At 40.6% G+C, this 12,021-nt stretch overlaps 1 long non-coding RNA gene across 2 annotated transcripts in view; it reads left to right on the top strand.

Moving 5' to 3' along the window:
* Nucleotides 1-6,945, top strand: part of LOC149919198 (uncharacterized) — a 52,356-nt gene extending 45,411 nt beyond the window's left edge. The window contains exons 2-4 of one of the 2 annotated variants that reach the window (XR_016464518.1): nt 3,738-3,895; nt 5,389-5,470; nt 6,152-6,945. This is a non-coding gene — a long non-coding RNA (uncharacterized LOC149919198). The remainder of the gene's footprint in view (nt 1-3,737; nt 3,896-5,388; nt 5,471-6,151) is intronic. The other variant, XR_016464517.1, reaches the window with a different exon arrangement.
* Nucleotides 6,946-12,021: the final 5,076 nt, after the last annotated feature.

The raw sequence follows: 12,021 nt of genomic DNA, 5'->3' as shown, positions 1-12,021 counted from the left end.
ACTGTCCTCAATATACTTTGGTGAGTTTAACCCCAGTGCAATGTAATGGATTGCTGTGGGCTTGGTGAGGAGTGGAGGCCTCAATCAGACGTTTTCACAATGCACATGCTAAGAGTCTCAGGAAATCAGAATGCCCCACTTCCTTTTTTTCCCTTTTAAATTGGGCAGATGCTTTAAACAGAAGACATTTCTTCTTTAATTTGTAGCTGTTAATTCATTTATAAACTACATGTGCTTCATGAGTGATTATGCTAATGTACTTAAGACTATTTAAACCCTTGCACTGATTAGCCTAGCCATTTGTTTTAGCTATATTGTACAAATAAGATGCTATCTTAAAATGTTTCTAAGAAAACTCCACAATCACAAATACTTTATTAAGTACAACTGTTGGCTTTACTAAGTTCAGCCACTTATATGTTAATTTTTAACTTTACATTTTCTTTATGTGTACTAGATGGGGGGACTAGGCTGGAGAACACATTTAATGGCAAAAATAACCCATTAACTTTATATTTCATCCTGTCTCCAGGCAAGAGAGTTTGTGGGGTCACACTCAGCTCATGCATGCAGAGTAGCAAGCAGGCTGTAACCCTGCAAGGCAGGTGTAAGGCGCTGGCTCTGTGCCATGGATTAGCACAACAGGGCCCTGGCCCTGGTTTCTGCTAAGGTCTGCCAGGTGCTACAGGGCTGCAGGCAAATCACGCAGCCCATCGGGCCTGGTTTTCCCCATCTGCATGGGGTAATGATGCTTGGCTACCTTTGACGTTTACTGATGAGAAGTGCATTCTGAGTCATAGGCGTTGTTGCTAAAGGTATCTGGAGCGATTATTTATTTGGGCAGCTTCACACTGAAGGTGGCTGAGGTTGTTCTGATAAGGGTAGTATGGGGCTGCCATGGTGTTGAGGGGTCAGTATCATTTCCTAGTGTCATTTCTGGCTGAAATGATCTGGGGAATATCAAGAAATCCACATCAGTTATGGGGCAGGGCCACCATCCCACAGCCCTGAAGAATGTGGAGGAAGCGGAGGAGAACTTGTGATAATGAGGACAGACTCTTGTAGGCACTTCCTTCCCAGGTTGTTTGGGTTAGCTCTTTCTCTCAGTGTTCAGCACTGTCAGCAGCAGACATTAAAGCAGTTAACCAAGCTATGTGCTTTGTGTAAAATAGCTGCGAAGGTCATAGTGAAACACAACACACTTATCTCAACTCATCTGAAAATTACCCTCATCAGCTGCATTGTTTATGCCTGATAGATAGCCTGAGCACCAATTAGGGCTGTCATTTCCTGAGGTGCCATCGGGGTAGGCGTGCAGGTTGGAGATATGCAGGGAGGGAAGGGCGCCAGTGGCTGGTGGCAGTAGGTCCCTAAGGAGCCCCATATGGGCCACTCAGCCTTGTTGTTAGGGTTCCAGGCCGACTCACCTTAGCATCCTCCATCCTCCTCCCCTCTGCAACCATCTTGGAATTATCATGATTTTTTTTTTTTTCTTCTTTTTTTTTTTTTTCCTGATCTGATACTGCTTTTACTAATGGTGCTGTGATGAACAAAAACATCAAGGTATTTCCTGCCCCAAGATGGCCACCCACAGAGGCACGGTACAGAGAAAAAGCTGGCTTGTGTTGTGGCTGTTGTTTCCCTTTGCTCTCAGAGCTGCAGTCAGAAGAGTCAGATGGGTCATTCTCCCTCCCATTCTCTTCTTTGTGGGAGAGCTGCATACTGGGGAAATCGGCAGAAAGTATAAAAGAGAAGATGTGGGAGGGTAGAGACTGGGCTCATCATGGAGGTGGGATGGCATAAATATATAACAACCGAGTCAGAAACGAGCCACTGGGAGAAGTGAAGACCTTGAAGGAGTGATAGGCAATGACACTTTCATATTTACATCTTTTTTCTGTGCCCTAGAGACAGTTATTTGTTTCTTGGAGGTTCTCCATACCATGTGCCCTGCTTAGGTGCAAATGGATCTCTGATCTACTAAACGTTTGCAGCTTGCATTGAGGTGTTTTAAGAACTCTGTTGAATGTAAGAGAACAGAATAATTCCAGCATTAATAAGGGGCATAAAACTATAGGCTTCACGAAGCAATATCAGATAGGGGGAGAGAAAACCAAACAACCTGAAGTAGGCATCTCTATATGCAATGCAGTAAAGCTACTTGCAAAAATGTGCAGTGGAAGTAAAGTAGAAGAAGCTCTGCTACTTTGTTAAAATGTGATATTTAGAGGCTTAAATTTGCCCAAAGGGGCAATTGCTTATATACATGCAACCCTGTCAAGCAGAACCCCTGTGCCCGCCCGCTGGGAATACTGACACCTGTGCAAGCGGGTGCTGGCTTTTGCATACGCAGAAGCTGCTTTTAGGGTGCATGAGTGCAAGCACTCCTCCCTGACCATCTGCAGGTGCACAGTTGCATGCAAAGAGACAAAGGGAAGTTGAAAGAAGGCAATAGCATGTACTCTTCATAGTAAAAAGTCATGAGTCACACCTCAAAATGTTGTCAGATTCTGTGTTTTGAGGCTTTTTTTCTGTTGCTAGGAAGACCAAAGTTTTAAGGAGAAAGATAATAGGGAAAGGGACTGTGATCCTAGGAGTGCACGAGAATTCATGACTCTGAAACTTTTCCCCCAAATGTCTCAGCACAACTGCAGCTCAACTGCCCACAGCACAGATTCAGCATCACGCCCTGTGTCTGTGTCACAGTTAAAATATAAACCAAGAGACCATCTTCTTGTCTGTCTTTGTCAGAGGGGACAGCAAAGCACCAGGCTGCATAGCTTGTGGTGACATAACTCCCACAAGAATGGCAGCACCAACACAGCGATGCCACATGTCAGCACAGCTTCCTTCACATGCATGTGTGCAAAGCACTGCCTAAAGATGTGTGTGCAGATTCTGCTTTGAGATAAAACACATCAAGATGAAGCTAGGTGTGTGAGGGCTAAACACCCATATCCCTGCAAAATGGACAGCAGTTAGATTTTGGCATTTCTGCATTTGGAGTCATAAGAGTGATGTTTTCTTGAGTAAATGTGTAAAATATGTGCTGGATCTTACGATGGATTATATAGCAAACTGAAACCAACTTAACCATGAGCACAAAGCCGTGCTACTTTTTCATCTATGCTGCTAATTAAGGGAGCTAAACATCTTACCTACTTTCTTTATTAAAAAGAAATAATACTAAGTTTTGTGCTTATATGGCTTTCTCTGAAAAAAAAAAATCATGGTCACAAGAGCTATACTGTACTGCAAGAAAACTTCCTACTGAAAGGCAAATAGGGACATCTGAAAAAGAAAGGTGAAAAGAAAAGGAGAGCCTAGTCTGTTTGAGTTGTGATCAATAGGAATTGTGCCTTTAGTGGCAGCAGAACTGTGGGTGACACAAGCACATTCTCTTTTTTCCTGAGAAATGTATTTGTAGGGTCTATGTCTAAAGAGATGGGAGGGTACTGCCCTGCAGGAAGATGTGCCTGGGGACCAGGCCTCCAAAGCTGCATGAATGCAATGATGAGAGGTACAATAAGTTGTGCTACTCAGGTCTTCTCAGGTAAATGTGGGAAATCTTTAAAAATATGAAGAATTCTATCTTAGATAAAAAGTTGTGGTTTGTAGAACCTAGAGGTTCCCTTCATAGTTTGTGGAGCAGTCCTACTGGGAGTTATTTTGTCTGATGGGTTTATTGAGACAGCATCATGGGTGCATTTTCTCCCTACCCCTTTTTGTCTGACCAGAGCGACATGGAATATGGAGGAGTGGAATACCTGACATGGAGTATGCATTCAGCTCTGCTCCATTCTTGTCAATGGCTGATATCAAGCCATTGATCAAGCTTTCAGTTTCCAAAGGAGTGATGAAAATCCTCACACTCTTCTTATACACTGTGCCGCAGGTGGGTATTAACCGAAGGTGCCCGAGCAGACATTATATGACATTATAATATTAAACAACTGATAGGCAATTCTCTCTGCTAGAGCAACCAGCTGAAGAGGTAACACAGCCTCTTATAATAAGGACAAATGATGACTGAGGTGTTTCTGTCTGAATAAATTGTGCAACACATACTCTGATATCCTTGGGTTTGATCCTGTGCTTCTTGAACACTCTTATGTGCCAGTAATACTGAGAAGTGTTTTGGGCATGTGGGGAATGCATTTAAAGTTCAACATGGAAAAGATATTAGCAAATTATTACATGAAGCTCAAGGACCGACAGGACTTGTGTTCACAAAGGTAACCAAATTAGGTTTTGTTGGGTTGCTCTGAGTAGGAAGGACAATTCTGCTTTGCTAAAAGAAACAGTAGAATTAATTAAGCTGAATGTTAATGAGGTCATTCAAAACTAAAATAAGAGTAGACTGTCTCTGCCAGTTGATTTGAATAATACCATAATTAAATATAAAATAAAAAAAAAATAAAAGACTCAAACCAAAGAAAAGTGCATTACATTGATTTTCTATTTGTAAACGTTGATAGAATGTCATATGCTTTTTGCATCTCTCTGAGCCACAAATAAGTGGGTGGGATCCATCACTCAGTTACCTGTACTAGGTTCTCCTTTGTCATTTCAACATGATCATGCTTCAAATATATGCATTTAGACACTGATACTAAAATTTCTAATGAGAGCAATTTACAGTATAGGGGATTCTTTTATTTACATTACCCATTGCTGAGCTTAAAAATTCAGTTTCTTTTTACTAGTCTCTGGGTGGTTACATGGAGCACTTCTAGAGGAAAGGTGCACAAGAGGGGAGAGGATTCAAGAGCAAGGGGGGAAATTGCTGCCAGGTGAGATTTAACTATTTGCTGTGAGCCCAGAGAATGACAATCGACTATGACAAATGTATCAGCCAGAGTTAAACACAAAGCAGTTTATTAATGTGGGTGGCATGATTGGCATGAAATAGAAATTGTACTTAGCATTTATAAAGTGTCATTATTCGGATGAAATTAAACCATTCTAATATAATGGTTGAAACAGACAACATCCTTTTTAAAGAGAGGAAACTGAGGCTTATTAGAGCTTAATGACACACACGGGGTCACACAGTTAGTTTGAGGGATAAACAGCTGAATTAGAAGACCTGACTTCCATTATAATGCTCTACATTAGATGACAATCCACAGCAGAAAGAATGAATTGCAAAAAAAAGGCAGGTGGATAATGAAAGGAAATGTACATTAAGTGTTTGAAATATGTATAGTGGACCAGAATGAAACCAATGATGGAAACCTTTGCTCGATTTTAAAGAGCACTAAATGTATTTGCTCGCAGAGCATTTGAAATAACAGGTTACTGAAAGGGATGATGGGGCCTGTGAGAAAAAGTGAAAGCATTTATTGAAGATAGTGCTAAAAGCTGTATTTTTGCCTCCGTTTTCAGGAAGGAATAGAGGACAGATGGTAGAAATTTCCCAAGGGAGAAAAGTGAATTACTAGAGAAGATCAGGATCAGACCTGAACAGGTGATCATGAAATCGAAATGCCTGAAAACTCAATTTCTCAAGGTCGATACAACCCATGACTAAATAACCAGCTTTTCTGAATTCTGAGGCAAGTGGGACAAACTGGGAAAACAAGGAGATGCTAGAGGACGGGTAAGAGTATAACGTCAGTGATGACCTAGTTTGGAATCAGACTACATCAGAGTATTACCAGCTAAGTGGTTTCTATTTTATGTGTGTTTCCGTACCACACGCATTACTAAAGTATCCAAGGACCTTCACTAACATCTGCCATGTGTTCACTCAGCCTTAACTCTTGGGAGAACAAACTTGTATTGGTGGGCCTGGTAGCTTTTAAAAATTATTGTTAACGTATTAACTTATTATCTACAATAATAAAAAAAATATAACGTTATAGTTATTGCATTTATGATAGTATATTAGTATTATTATATTGTTATTATTATTATTGTAGAATGTTTGTTGCAAGAAGATAGGTTAAGAAATGTGTCCTTTTTGTGAAGTGAAAGGTTGTAGGTTAGGAAGAGAATAGTGCATTTCCCAGTCTTACTGTTCCTGGATGAGGTTTGATCTGGGAATTTCTGGAGATGTAGTGAAGTAAATACAAGAGATCCTTCTCCCTCACCATAGCTGTTGACCTTATCTCCAGCTGAAATGTGCCTGCTTTCTCTCTGCTTACAGGATAAAGACCCTTTTCACTTCAGATATAACCATCAGACTCCAGCTGTACTGAGGAATGCAGTTCTGTTCCAGTCTCAGTCAAGCAACCAGATTTTGTGACATGCCTTGTTCCTAATGCTAAGGAGTTAAATGCCTAAACATCTTTAAAATCTGTGTTGACTTTATTCCAATTTCATCCATCTAGAAATTGTGCAAGTGTGCACAGTGTCCCTGTGCTTTCACATCATTTAGGTAAATACTATAGTATGAAAAGAGACAATAGCCATGGGGCGGATGCTGGAAAGGCTAAAGCGGAATGTAGCGAGACAGCTTAAATACTGTGATCTGATTATTTGTAGTCAGTATGATTGCATGAGAAATACCATGTCTAACAAAGAAATTCTATTCAGTTTTGACTTTTCTGAGGAAATGTAAAGAATTGCAGTGGACTGACATTGTGATTAGAATTTAATTTATGGGCCTTATGGAGCAACTGGATGTTCTAATGGTAACATAGGATAATCGATCTTGTTTAGTGTTGAGAGTGAGTGTTGAGTGTTTTTCTCTTCTTAGTGGATGTCACAGGGAGGCATGAGCTCTAGTAGATGCTCAGAAAGGGCTTGACTTCCCATTTTGTCGGTTATGACTGTTTATCTTACATCAAATCCTTCTGTCTGGTCACAAGTGAACAGATGATGGCCTTGACAGAATCATCCTGCTGGATCCTGGTTGGGCTCCTCCGAAAGAATTAATGTTCAAAGTCAAAACAATTTTTTTTTTGACAGCTAAGAAAAAGCCAGAGGATATTTTTTATCTAGAACTAACAAATTATTAGCACTGACCATGAAATATGACACATTCCTAGATTTCATATAGCCATACTTTTATCTCTCCAAATTTGTAGTTTTCCGGAAGAAAGAACGTTTTTCTTCTGACATTAAGAAGCCATTTAGAATGTCTGTTGTCCATCACTCTTGAGTTATTACTCAGCCTAATTTATAACTGTAAAGGGCATTGTGTATAGCTTGTTACCTCTGTAAAATGTGCAGGCACTGAGGCAAGAAGTCACTTGCCCAGCAAGTATGCCTGGTGTTACTCACAGTGAATGTCATGATGAGGGAAAGAATAGATAGAAAAGAGGTCATGTGTGGCTGATGTTGACTGAAGGTATGTTTGTGCCCAATATTGTTCAATACTTGTCTTTCTTGTGAAAATATTGCTATTGCAATAGTACCAATGTTTCTGTGTGTGTTGATACAAGCACCAACTGGGGAAGTTTGTTCAGCCTCTTCACATATGGAAGTGGTGTCGAAAATCATCCTCATGTATTTTGCATGAATGTCAGCTGTCCCTGTGAATTTCTGTATTTCCTTAGCGTACTGCACCAGGCGGTGCTTCTGGATGAAGCTTTGCCCAAAGGCACTCCCCTACTCATTGCTGGGCTGGGTCTCTGGGCCCAGCTATGAGCTGTGTGATACACAAGGAATTGCCCCTGCAAGTTTTACTCACACTTACAGGCTTCAACTCTTTCCTGCCTCCCCCGTGCTCACAGCACTTGTGGGTTAGAGTCGCCGTCCGCAGAGGCCTTTCTTGTCCACTTCCCAGCAGCACAGAGGGAGGCTGTGCTCACACAGAGTCTAAATCCAGATCAAGAGGTGCAGCGCACTCTGGTAGGATGCAGGTGGCGGGAGTGGGAGTGTGCATGCTCACAGTGCTGCTGGCTGACAGCTAACCAAGGCGACTTCCTCCTCCTACGCACGGGGCCCAGCTGAGATGCACTGCGAACCTCATGCCGCTGGGATTGCTTTTCTGTTCTCACTCACTGCTGAGATGTGCGGCGAGGTGTCGGTCGGAGTGGGTGGAGTGGGGTCACATCCTCTCTGCCGTGTCAGGATGGGGTGACAGGCATGATGACAACCACTGCTAGCTGGGTGAGGGATTGTTCCGCTCTGCTCCACAGTGATGCGGCCTCACCTTGAGCACTGGGTCCAGATTTGGGTTCTACAGCATGAGAAGGACATAAAAGCAGCTTGGAGAGAGCTGTGAAGATGGTGAAGGGTCTGGAAGGCAAAATGTGTGAGAAGCAGCTGAGGTCCCTTGGTTTGTTCAGCCCAGAGAAGAGCTCCTCACAGGAAGCAGAGGGGCATCACTTTTTATTTTTCAGTTGTTTGAACCATACATCTATGAATGATCAGTGTGAAGTGGGCTGTAAAGAACAAAATTAATTCTATCTCTGTTCAGTGTAAGGTACCCTGTGTACTTTAAACCAACTGTATACAAAATGGCCAGGTTCTTTCTTATCCCATGGCAGGACTTTGAGGTAATTCAAACCAATTGGTATCAGTCACTCTGCTCTGTCAAATACCCAGGTAGAGTGGGCTGAGGAACAAAATTCAGACTGACGCTGCACTCTTCAGATTGCTCATATATCTACAGTTTCTTCTTGATTAGAAATGTGTGCTGGGGTGGATGAGCAGAGCTGATTAATGTATTTGCTATTGTAGTTAGGATTGATACCTGTAAATCACAGCAAGAGCTGAATGAAATTTAGTTCCATTGCACTCAAAAGTGCTGCTCTGTACAGTGCCCAGTGTTCTGTCACTGGGCTCCTTAGTGTGCTGCTAATAAAAATAGTAAGTAATACAGTGACAATGGATAGTAGTTTAGTGAGGATGTGTTGCTTGAATTGAGTTTTACAGCTGGTACTCAACTCATTTCTTATTGATCTTTTCAAGGAAATCTTGAAGAACTATTTTTTTTTGATTTTGAGTTCTGTATTTGTCTGTGTACACTGTGTATTAGGAAGATCTAGTATGCACCTCCTTTCCTCACTGCAAACTTCTACTACGGAGAAAGTATTGGTAGGGATGTAATAAGTAGGAACTAAATTTGCATTCTTTTTTTTTCCTCCCTTTTTTTTTTTTTTTTTTTTGGAAGCAATTTACATGTTGTGCTTCTGGATCCTAAAGCAAAAGGAAATGTGCCTGATGCTAAAATTGGCTTAGTGGCTCCAGTTTTCTTAGCTTTGCACCACCTGCCTCTAATCAAACTGTCCAATTACAGGAAACAATTGTTTTCTTGCTTTCTGTTAAGTGCAGAAATTCATCCACTAAAGGACTTTTTACCAAATGTTGCTTTTAACAAAACCACTTTCACAATTTGGAAAAAAAAAAAAAAAGTACTGATGTTTACGTCCAGAGTGCACGTTAGAATTCAAACATATGGTCACAAAGATTCACACAAGGTCATTCACAAAGCAGTAATATTTATCTTAGCTGATTGTAGGGTTTGGAAATCTCTATTATATTGGGAACAACTTAGTGGACATTAATAGATTTTCACTGTTGTGGTGTTAAGCTGAGAATCAGGCTGTGACCTATAATTAGCACATACATGAAAAGCACTGATAATACAGAAGGGAAATTGGTCTCTCTAGATATGCTTCCTTAATGTGAGACAATGACTTCAGGCTGTTTCTGATCTGCGAATCTCCCATGTGAAGACTTGCTGAAGGAGAATAAAAATGGAATAAAAAGCATCCAAATAGAGTAAGAAAAAGGATCCAGCATTGGTTAACAATGCTTTCTTTGCAAAACTAGATCCCAAACCAAATTATAGCCCTTAACACAGTCAGCCCTACAGAAATACACGAGATCACTTAGATAAAGTGAATATACAACCTGTCCTGTGTCATCTTAATGAGGGTGTTTATATCTGGACCTAACAACTGCTTTTTATCTGCAAAGGAACAGATTAATAAGGAAGGTGTTAACAACATCATCTGTTATGAAGGAGCTTATCAATTATACTGAAGGTATTTGATTCCTCATTAGACTTTGTGTGAAATAAAATAGACCAGGTAAGGGTGTAACGCTCCTAGTTAAGAGGCCTGGATGAAAAGAGATTTAGAACACTGTGAAATTTCCTTGAGAAGCATAAGACAGTTACTGGAAACTACTGAGTGGAGGAAACATGAGGAACTACTATTTGCTGTCTCATAACATGGGAAAGTGGGGGGTATTCTATGAAATTGACAGTTGATAAATGTAAAACAGATAAATGAGTAACTTGTAAGCATTAAGTAGTAAGCCCTCAGCACGTGGAATTAATTTCCAAAGGAAATCTATATTAAACTGCAGCACAATTGGCAGCATTACTACAGCCATGTTGAGAGGGATGATGAACTAGAAACAACTTTTGTTTCGAAAATGTGTTTAATGTGTGTCTACGTACTTGCATACAGCTTGCAACTACGCTAATTTTTCCTGTAATTTCCTCTGTCAGTTGAATCAATATGGAAATGTTTGGTATAAACTGGGAAAAGCTTTAAAAATTAGATAAAATGCAGTATATGAGAATTTCTCTTTGTCCTCGTAGCTGTACTTTTCTATGTCTTTTTCTTTTTCACTCCCATGTTTTTCAATTTTTTTTCCTGCCTTTTAAATCAAGATCAAGAAGGAAACAATACTGGAGATTTCTACGTAGGCTGACATGTACTGTTTAGCAACTTTTTTGTTTGTGTGCTGAAGCGGGGGGGGGGTTGGGGAATATATCACTTTATCCCTGTTATTTCCTAGATTGCTTTAGTCACACTCGAATGGTTAATCTTGTTGCATTTATATGGATGGCACAGTGGTATATATGATAAGAATAAAAATTCAGTAACTATAGAACAAATCTCCATGGCTTTTTAAAGAGAATAAAGGGGAAGAGTAACCTAACACAAAGCAAATGTTGCTTGCAGTGCAATAAAACCCAGACAAAATCTGAAATGCTCCATAAAAAGGAAGCCAGCATATTTGCCAATTGTTATTCCTATGGCATGGAAGATTATTTCATTTTGTTACATAACCTGTTAGTTATTGCCTTGCCCATCAACATAGTAACATTCATTCTTCATACGGTGAGTGCAAAATATATTCTATATATGAACCTTATAGTGTGAAGAAACGCAGCCTGACTTCCCCCTCCTCAGCTCCAGAGACCTGAGAAGGCAAGCTGATACCCTGCATGACAAGTGCTCAGGTCTAGCAAAAAGTAGATATGAAGAAATACAGTTCATGATGCTTATAATATTGCATTTTGTGCCTATTTCTAGAAGGAAATGTGAGGTTTGGTCCTTAATCTTGGGTGATACAGAGAAGATTTGGAGAGCAAAAGAGGTTCAGAGCAGTGGACAGTGATGCTGAAAGTTTCCTCACCTGGGTCAAAATAACAACATGTGCTCTGTGTATTTCATATATGTGTGTGTGTTTAGCTTTTAGAGTTATAGGAAGCTGGAGTGGTGGATATAAAAGAACTGGGTAACTGTAAGGTTAGTGGGTTACAGTGCAGGGATGAGGTGCATGGGTGCAAAAAGTGTGCCGGTATAGACAAGAAATGTGGGGAATTGGCAGAAAAAAAACCATCATATAGATATAATTATTAAGATATTTTGTTCCTTGTTGCAATTGACCTTTTATCCCAGCTGAAACAGGGAAAGGCTGTCCTCTGATTTCCAAGGTTACGTTCACATATGCCACTCGAATGGTTATCTGCTGATGGTGTCCTACTTTCCAGCTGAAACTAGGTTATCCTTCAAGGTGTGTGTAGGGATATGGGCGTGCATAGGTTGATCACCAGCCTGGCAGTGCCTCTGGTGACCTGGCAGTCACCGTATTTGAGTGCATGGTCAGGATTAAGGAACAAAAAGTTTTAAGCTGAAAGAACAAAATCAGGCCAAGGCTGCCACACTGAACAGCTCTGTGTCTTTGTCATGAAAAATACCCTGGTATTTTATATGTGGCTTTAAAACGAATTAGAACTTTGGCTGTAGAATGTAGCATGGTACAGCAAAGGCCATCAGATGATGTTGCCAGCTACAAGGATGGATTTTACTGCCTGGTAAGGCT

The sequence above is a fragment of the Phasianus colchicus genome, chromosome 2, assembly GCF_987193195.1.
Source record: "Phasianus colchicus chromosome 2, bPhaCol1.hap1.1, whole genome shotgun sequence".
Lineage (NCBI taxonomy): Eukaryota > Metazoa > Chordata > Aves > Galliformes > Phasianidae > Phasianus > Phasianus colchicus.
Note: the sequence above shows the minus strand (reverse complement) of the source record. Positions and strands in the feature narration are given on the sequence as shown.